This window comes from Mytilus californianus, unplaced genomic scaffold (assembly GCF_021869535.1).
Source record: "Mytilus californianus isolate M0D057914Y unplaced genomic scaffold, xbMytCali1.0.p SCAF_7, whole genome shotgun sequence".
Taxonomy (NCBI): Eukaryota; Metazoa; Mollusca; class Bivalvia; order Mytilida; family Mytilidae; genus Mytilus; species Mytilus californianus.
Genome location: NW_026262723.1, coordinates 11406883 through 11416167, shown reverse-complemented (window position 1 = coordinate 11416167; position 9285 = coordinate 11406883). Strand labels below are relative to the sequence as shown.

The 9285-nt window shown below is 32.7% G+C and overlaps 1 long non-coding RNA gene across 1 annotated transcript; it reads left to right on the top strand.

Annotated features, from left to right (window-relative positions):
- The first annotated feature begins 1511 nt into the window (after positions 1–1511).
- LOC127708354 (uncharacterized) lies at positions 1512–7576 on the top strand. Its single transcript, XR_007985249.1, has 3 exons — positions 1512–1819; positions 2172–2271; positions 7445–7576. It is a non-coding gene; the product is annotated as an uncharacterized LOC127708354 (long non-coding RNA).
- The last annotated feature ends 1709 nt before the right edge of the window (positions 7577–9285 follow it).

The following is a 9285-nucleotide window of genomic DNA, read 5'->3' as shown; positions in this document are numbered from 1 at the left end:
TGTTGCTCATGCAAGTACAAATCAAGTGATAAGAACCCATTCGGTGATGTCAAAATCGAGGAAAAAATGATGGGATTAGGGTTGCGACAATTGTTACATATCCGTGGTCATCTGTCATCTGTCATGGCGTGCGTAAACCTCCCTTTAGTATCTTTCGCCTCTCTTTTTCGAAGGGATGACTTCAACTTCACAACTGGGAAACCTTTGTTTATTAGCTTCCTTGTAAGCACCAACACTATAGCAAATTAATCATGATAGGAAGTGCAAGCTCTACAATATCAAAGACTGGGAGATAATAACTCCATATGCAGGCGTTGCCGAAAAGTTGCTACATAGAAATAGAAACCTCACAATCGTGAAGCTGTAATCATCCCTTTCGTCGTACCACTTGTTCTAAACCGACTATATATATATATAGCTATCACTGTCAGTTTCTAGATGTAGAATAATAGTTTAAAAAGAGATCCCAAGATGGCAGAAAATCAGAGTTACCTATTTCAATCTGGGAAGTATTACATGTACAAATAAAGAAATTTTGAAGAAGCAAAAATACAAAGTTGCCCCTGAAGAAATTATCAGTTTTCACTGCCACTGCAAAGCTGTTTTCTTTGATAAAAAGTTTCAAAAATGTATCTTATGTTTCAAATCAAATCACTCTATATCCGTTCTACTTTCAATATTTTAAAGTATTTTACATAATGTTTAGTAAGCTAAATTTCTGTTTTGCAGAAGTACATTGGCTGCCACATCTGGGATTGACCATGGGAGTCAGGTTAAAAAATCACCACTGCGTGTTAGCGTAGCACAATACATTGCATTACGGTATGCACTTAGCATAACAAATTCCCACTTAATGGTAACATTCATGAGTTTTAATATCATAATTAATTTTCTATTTCTGTGCATCCTAATTTTCATTTGAATAAGAAAATTAAAAAATAAAATAAAAATAAAAGGACTCCTTTAATACAAGTTTTTTTTTCTAAACTGAATTTGTTTGAAATCATCAAATCGTATCGTATGAAAAAATATAAATTTTTGATGTCAGTAATTTAAATCAATTGAATGATATCTTTATTCATGCAGTAAAATAGAATGAACCCCGGAAAAACGTTGGTTCAAATAACGTTTTTGTATCATATACCAATAACTTTGAATTTTGGCGGCTACAGATGATTGTTTATGTTTCTCCTTACAGCAATATCACGAACAAGGACAATTACTGTGTCCAATGTCATGTATGACACCAGATATGGTAAACATTGTAAATCAGAATGCCAACGAGTTTATTTCCGGTTCATCTTTCTGAGTTGCATTGATTAGTTTGTGTTCTAATAGGGTCTTAAGTGTTTATACATATGTGAATTGTATTAACCGAACAAATTCGTATGACACATTTATAAGTTTATGTTACAATATGAGGCTTGTATATGGTTTGATAATTTAAATGATTATATAAAGTATGCTATGCAGTTGACATTATGAATTCAGGAAAATGTCAGTTTACAACAAGTGTGTATGTCTTATTCAAATAGTTTTGCATTGTAGTGTCTACATAAGGATTTTCATAGTGCTTTTTTGTAGCAGTCTGACTTTTGGACAATTTGAAGGAAACAAGTACATGAAAGCAGAAGTAATTAGCTTGATAAGTAACATTGGACCAACGATCTGTACCAATAAGTGTAAAAGTTTGTACGGGTGTAATGGTGTTTATTTTGATCAACAACTGACTTGTGAGTTATTACGAATTAACCCGACCACAGACGACACATCTGAAAAAGCTGGTTCCATGTTTGCTGCTATGTCTTCTTTGGAACCGGTAAGTAACAAAATTAAATATAGTTTTATGAAAATTGTTTTGAGAAAATGTATTATTTCAGTATCTATCATTTCAGAACACAAGTGCTCAAGTAAAATATAAAATGAAAGGAATACAAATGCAGGAATGTATCTGACCTTCCGGTAGTTGTGTTATAAAATTCAGATGAATTTAGACACTGATCCAATTTTTTCTCAATATTAACTCCTATAAATTACTAAAACTTTCATTGAATGTTATCAAGAAGCACTTTTAATGCAAGGGATGGCACGACTTATATATACATACGACAAGGTCATTGATCGATGTGTGTACAAGAAAAATTAACTTTAGTTATCACTATATTTTTCAGATAAATGCAGCTGCATGCTGGCCGAATCCTTGCTCTCAAAACAACAAATGTATTGTTTCCAGACAAAATAAAGCATTTTGTATAACTACAGTTGGTGAATGTGAGTAAATAACATAATTTGTTTGCATATTTCAAGTCGTTTCTGGTTGTCTTTTATAAAATTTGGATTTGTTTTTATCAAGTTTGGTTCATTTTCTATTGTTTTATGTGCATATGTCCTGCATATTCAGAGGAATTGAGTGTTTTTATTATCTCTGTTAAATATATTAATTAGTTCTAAGACTTAAGGGCATCCGATACAGTTTCAAGGGAGTTAACTCTTGGCGCGACGTTATGTGTTTGAATTCCCGCAAAACGTCACTTTTTGCGGGACGTAATGCGTGTAACTTTTCGTAATAAGAAACGTAATGTGGATTTTCGATGCTTCAATTTCTGTTTCTCCCGCATGCTAACTTCTAAACCATTAATATTAGTGCATTTGATTCTAACAGGATAACAGTCTAATAAAATCAGAAGAAATAAAACACATTACTGTTTCTGTGAGATCTTCAAAAAAGTATCGTGTAGTGAGCAATCTCAAGACGACTGACCCTTTTGGTGTTACTAATATAATGCATGTCAATTATCATTTTTATTATCATTCATCATCCATGATTTGGTCCGAATCCGATTTTCTGACATTTTATTACAGCACAGAAAACCAATGATATTTTAAAACTAATACCGAAAATTTAGGTACACGAAGAAGTAAATTTCCTAACTGAACAATTTACTAAAATAAATAATGGTATGCCGCTAATATTAACAATGATACAAATAATAAAAGAACAAAGTTCCTATTTCTTCCACGTTACACGTATTTTATCTAACAAAAGGCAATAGTCAACAATATTCTCAAAAACGATTTATGATTATTGCTTCAAACTTTATACACTTCTTAGTTATATTAATCTGAAGATCTGTATACTTTTTGGGGATGATTAAAAATTTTATTTTATAGTTATTGAGTTTATGAAAAAAGAGGGGGTTTTAACATGTCGCGCCGTACCTCAGAAACTATTTATAATTATTGCATAAAACTTCACATACTTGTTACATAAATTAATCTAAAGATCTGTATACATTTCGTGATGATTCTTTAATTCATTTTTGAGTTCTTGAATTTTTATTGAGCTTCAATTTGATATCATATAACACATGATGTGATATATAAACTTCCTACTGAGAAAGAATAAGGAATGAGTCAGGATATACTTAGCATGAATTCCTGTACAACCCCCGTGTTATTTTAAAAACATTTATTATGGGTTTTTTTCATAAGACGATGGGCGTATCATGCGCTCGTAGCGCAGCTGTTTATTTTGTTCTTTGTTTTTTTTTTACAAATATATTAGAGAAATGACGGATTGACATCAAATACAATGCAATTTCCAATATAATTAATATTTCCAAATGGCATAACTCTTTTAAAGAATAGTTGATATGCTCTGATTTTCGAACGTGTCCATACGATATTAGTTTTATAAAAATTTGGAAAGAATTGTACACTTGAAAAATCTATTAACCAGAAGGACATAAAGGACAGACAGAGGAATGGGCGTGTGATATTTTATGTACCCCGCAATGCGTCGCGCTGTGGTGAAAAAATATATATAGTTATTTACCAATAAAATTTGGATTTTAATCGCAACTTGCCACCCTCTCCAACTCTCTCCCCTCTTCCCCCTAAAAAAACAGCATTAAAAACTGAAGAGAAAGTATATAATAGTACAAGATTATAAAAGTGACCTGCAGAGGCGGATTTAGGGGGGGGGGGGGGGGGGGGGGAAGGCTCAGGCCCCCCTTTTGAGGAAAAATTTTGGTTGGTTATATAGAGAATTACTGAAGCGTGACGAGAGCGGGCCCCCTCTTATGCAGTCAGTGGGCCCCACTTATGAAAATTTCTGGATCCGCCACTGACTTGCTTTGCAATCGTAATTTAGGTGGGTATAGTGTGGAAAGTTGGGAGAGGAACAGAAACAAACCCAAAGCTGGGGGTGGGTGGGGGAATAGGTAATATGTCCAGTCCTTTCGCTATTAATTCAATCGTTTTGCCAAATCAAAAATTTCAAAATTATGGTTTAGTTTCTCTGTCTGGACAAAAGCATCCTTTAGCAAATTGCCGATAAGACAACTTTCCACAAGAGACAAACATGACACAGAAATTAACAACTATTGTTCATCGTACGGTCTTCAACAATGAGCAAAGCCCATACCGCATAGTCAGCTATAGAATGCCCCGAAATAACAATGTAAAACAATCCAGACAAGAAAACTAGCGGCCTAATTTATGTACAAAAAAGAAGTTCCGTTTGCAGGAAAAGACCTCATGTAAGTAACCTTTGTGCTGTGATCCAGTGGAAATAAGTATATCAAGTGAACTTTAAAACTGTTCAGAAGCCTATAAATTTTATTCAATTGCAATCATTGACCATAATTAAAGTTTACAGTACATGTACCTGTATGTCATGTTCTAAATTGCCGAGTCTTTAATTCTAAAAGCCGTAAAATTATTAACAGTCCGTAATAACTTTTCTTGCGATGTTTCTCACTTAGACCACAAACAGAGACAGGTATTTTATGATTCACATGATTTTATTTCCGAAAACAATTTGACCAATTTATAGGTAGCTATTTACAAGCAATATTTATACATCTAAAAAATGTCGCCGGTAACTTGCAGAGATAACGTCGAAGTTGTCTGCCAGCGACGTCGTGCATTATAGCGCTAACGTTGAGGTTCCAAAGGGGGGACTCAATTTTTAGGATAACTCGCGTTTATCATGGAATCCAGCACGGTGACATATATTTTTTTTTTGAGATTTGGAGAAAGCATGGCAAAATGCAGTTTATGTAGAAAAATGATAAAAATGACATTTTCAGAAACACTTTATTTCCCTATTTTTAGGTTAAAAAAATACCACTTTGAGCATCTGGTCCGCAATGTCAAGCAAGGCTTGCATAATTGTATAGTCATTCGTGTAGGGATTTATTTTTTTCCTTATTGTGTCTTATCACAGCTTCAAATTGAACCCGATCTTAATAATTTACGACGAAGAATATCTGCTCCAAAAATTTTATAACATTGCCTAACTTTTTTACAAAATTGCACAAATCCCCAATTTTCAGCCTCAATTTTCTCGAAAACAAGCATGGTGACCTATGTTTTATTTTGTGTTTTATTTAATAACTCGCCAAGGCCTACAACATATTTCAAAATTATAAAAATGACATTATATCGAGAAACTGTATCGGATGCCCTTAAGGAACTTCGAGCTGGACATGATTATGTCTTTTGATGGTTGTTGATTAAGATTTACCCAGCATCCCTTTTATTTATGCTGAATGACAATATTTACCGTACCAAAACATTAACCGTACCAAATATATGCGCATTCAGACAGTAAATGCAGGGATGCTCTAAGGCAAACAAACTGAAAGACAAAACCTAATACAAACGGCGAAGCTCTGATAAAAAAAAAAAAAAAAAAAAAAAAAAAAAAACGAAAACAGAAAGCCAAATCCGGACAAAGCTATTACTACTATCACTAAATGAACAAAATTATCAAGAGCAGTTTTAACATTTTTTTGAAGTCGACGAATCAAAATCAACAGTAACAGTTTGTCAGCATATATATATACCTCTAAAAAAATGAAAATAACATGTTGTAAATTAAATGCATCCGAAGCACTTTTCTTGATTTACCTTCATTTAAACGTTCCAAGCCGAATATTTTAAAGCCAAGGATGTATGAGAACCGGAACAGTTGAAGGGCTATATGACCAAAAGGACCTAAAAATAGTCAAATCTATCTAAAGTCAACTTTGCCTGAGCGGCTCGAAACCTTTTTTTTTTGATAGTATCAAAATTTATAAACGGACATCTTAGAAAGGCTTGTTTTAAATCATGTCAGTACCGAACTAATGACTACTACGCTGCCAATACCGTCGGGGACTGTTAGCAAAATTTCCAAATGACGTTTAGTTGTCTCCAATTTTGTATAGTACACTTGAAAAAGAGAAGAAACGTGAATTCTGTTGTGTTGAATAAAGCAACGCACCTTGTACAGCTTTCATTAAATAAAATGTAAATTTTAAGTGCCTTCGGAAATTATCATAAATCAATTGACAAATAACATCCCTTGTATCTTTAATTGAAGATATTTAGATAATTACAAATAAGCAGTCTGAGTGCTATGTTATTTACTGGATTTTTTTTCTAGAGAAAGGAATTTGCCTTTCAAAGATGTTGACATTCATGGGCGTTAAAAAAATAAAATTGAGTGTACTTGTATGGATGTTTGGGTGTACAGTGATATCAACTTTTTTGGGGGCCCTTTATAGCCTGCTGTTCGGTGTGACCCGAGGCTCTGTGATGAAGGCCGTACTTTGACTTATAATGGTTTACTTTTACAATTTGTGATTTGGATGGAGAGTTGTCACATTGGCACTCATACCACATCTTTTTATATCTATTGGCGTGTTTGAGGGGATCGGGCACGTTAATGAAGAATGACACGTTTTTGAGTGTTACAACCTTTGTACCAAATGTAAAGAACGGTAAAAAAAACGAAAACGTTTTACGATAAATCGCAGTTAAGATAGGCAATGTATGTAAACTACACAGTGTTGTGTAATGTAGCCATCTACGTCATTTTTTAGTTTGATTTATTAAGAAATTTTTCTATTTGATAAGATTTTGTAGAAATGTAGTGTAGTCAATTGTCAAAGGACATGAAGGAATTAAAAGGACTATTAAAAGAAAGTTTTTTGGTTTTTTTTATACTCCAGATATTATTGACTAGATATTATTTGTTTACGTTTTATCACAAAAAACAAATAATAATAAACATCTTATTGTCCGAAATATTCATATAATATTTGCCAATGGATATTGAAATCCTTCCTTTATTATCACTAAAATGTGTCTGTTGAATAAGGGCAATGCTTCAGGCTGTCATGAATGTATTTATAAATCCCTGATTAATAAATTTATTAAGCTATTTTTCAGTTTAAGAAGTCTCTAATAAATTGACCTTTTTTAAGTTGCCTTTGCTTCTGGTATTTTGGTATACTTTATTGATGCATTTCACACATTAAAATATGGAGACCCCTTCGTTGCATAGGATGAATAAGTGACCATATGTCTTTTACAAAAATGATCTGTATTGCGATTTTTATTATGATTTACAAAGTTATTATTTTACACTATATTTTTTTGTGTTAAATTACAGTACTTTTCATGAAAACCATAACGTCGACAAATTACCCTGGGGAGTATCCTAACTACGATGTGCAAAATAGAACGTAACTCCAGACTGGTTCTCAAATTTAAAGCCTTTGATCTGGAGACATGTAACGACATCCTGAAGGTAATTAAAGATAAAAATACTATAAATCATGTATCATATTCAAAATTTTGGTAAATCATTATGAATAAATTATCAGCAAGCAAACAAATAACTAAAAGACTTCGAAAAATCAATTTCTGCTGTTGTTTTCTTATTGCAATGCAAACTACGCAATTAAAACAAATAATCCATATCATATGTAAAAAAACGAAAAGAAATAATAATGGTGTCATGATGACTACTCTGACTTTTGAAAGAGTAGACAACAGAGAAACCATTTTACAAAACTGATGTCGACAGTATTATAAAGAAAAACAAAATCAATCAAAAAATTAATACACAATAAATAAACTGCATTAGTTGGTTATATTTTTTTTAACATAATGATACGTAAATTATAGAGATTTAGTGTGATTGCGAAATGAGACAACTATCCCCAAGAGTCGAAATGACTCAAATGTAAGCAACAAAAGTATAGGTCAATGTAGGAATTAAACAGTGAGCAAAACACAAACCATAGACTCAGCTATAAAACGATTCAAACAAAAATAATGAACTAAAAACAAATATGACACACAGTAACTAATGACAACCGCCGAATTACATGCTCATGATAGTGTTAACCATTCCTTGCTGATTCAAGATAAAAGAAAATTTCATACCGGTTTTATTTTTCTGATTTATGATAGACAAAATGGAACAGAGCTATACAGTTTGACTGGACACAATCTTCCAGATAATATATGGTCAAATGAAACTACTTTTTTCATCACCTTCAGCAGTGATTTATCGGTTACGTTTTCAGGTGGTGTCTCTATTGATGTATATAAAACAGCATGATTCACATCTAGAACCTTATCCTGATCATTTAAAGAAATAAATGTTCGCATTATACTCTTTGTATTTTAAAGATTACCTTGTGTAACGGAAATCTAACTTCACATGATCTATGTGTTACTGACATTTTTATTTTTCTTTAAGTTAATTATTGTTGTCACTGCTTAATTTTGGCGTTTTTGACATGATACATTTTCTCTATATGATGTAATATCCTATTGTGTCCGATTTACACCGCAACACACACATGCACCAGGAACGCCAAAAATCATAAAACCAATAGCGGGGTGCATAAATACCGAGTCACGTTAATAGTCATACGACCAAAGGAAACATATCAGCTTGAAGAACAAATAATCTTTTAAAATAAAGATACACAACTTCAGCACTCAGAAACAATAACCAAAGACCATCTTTCATTATATATGAAGTAGACACTGAATATTTGTCTATCAGGTCTTGGTACTATTGGATGAACTTTTGACAAACAAAAGTTTCCAATGAACAAAGATGACCTTAGATGGATTCGGATGTTATTGGTAGGTCCCTTTTGGTCATATAGCTCATATAGCTGTTTCAGTAGTCATGTACTATGCTTTTAGTGAAGGTTACTCAAAAACGCGCTTATGACGCATACAATTAACAAAGTTTTTATTTGTCTGTCGTTGACTTTTTTCCATTGTGTTGTCATTTTCTCTTTGACATGTGAGCTTTGTAAGTTCCCGTGGTCAGGTGGTATCATCTATCTTTTTATGTCCATTTTCCTAAATTAACCAGGTTGGGTATGGAAGGTGAAATTACCAAAAATACCAGCAAAGTCATTATAAGGGTATAGACAAATACAAATCTTTATCAAGTTACAAACTAGATAAAGCAGAATTGACATA